Source organism: Penaeus monodon, chromosome 31 (genome assembly GCF_015228065.2).
Source record: "Penaeus monodon isolate SGIC_2016 chromosome 31, NSTDA_Pmon_1, whole genome shotgun sequence".
Classification (NCBI taxonomy): Eukaryota; Metazoa; Arthropoda; class Malacostraca; order Decapoda; family Penaeidae; genus Penaeus; species Penaeus monodon.
The window spans coordinates 36,604,222-36,604,555 of record NC_051416.1 but is presented as its reverse complement, the minus strand read 5'-3'; positions in this window follow the sequence as shown (position 1 = coordinate 36,604,555).

The window sequence follows — 334 nt, the reverse complement described above, 5'->3', positions numbered from 1 at the left end:
CAGGCCTTTAATGATTTCTTTCAATCTTCGTAAAGAACGAGTGGCTAAGGCGATTGGCTTGGTTGCATCGACGACATTGCCATAGAAAGGCTGCCAGATAGTCAGTCAGGCATTAGCCTCTGGATTTCAACTCTCTTTTATGCTCAGTTTTATTTGATAAATGCACTTTTTTACACAACGGCAGCGAACCATATTAACTCTCCCTGTTTGTATTTCATGGCAAGTAAGATTGAATCTAAAAAGAATAAGAGACCTTTGGTGAGAGTGAAACGCTCCAGTTGGAGGCTGTGCTCTGGCATCATTCGTGGTGTGAGTTATTATTCTTATTTTCGAA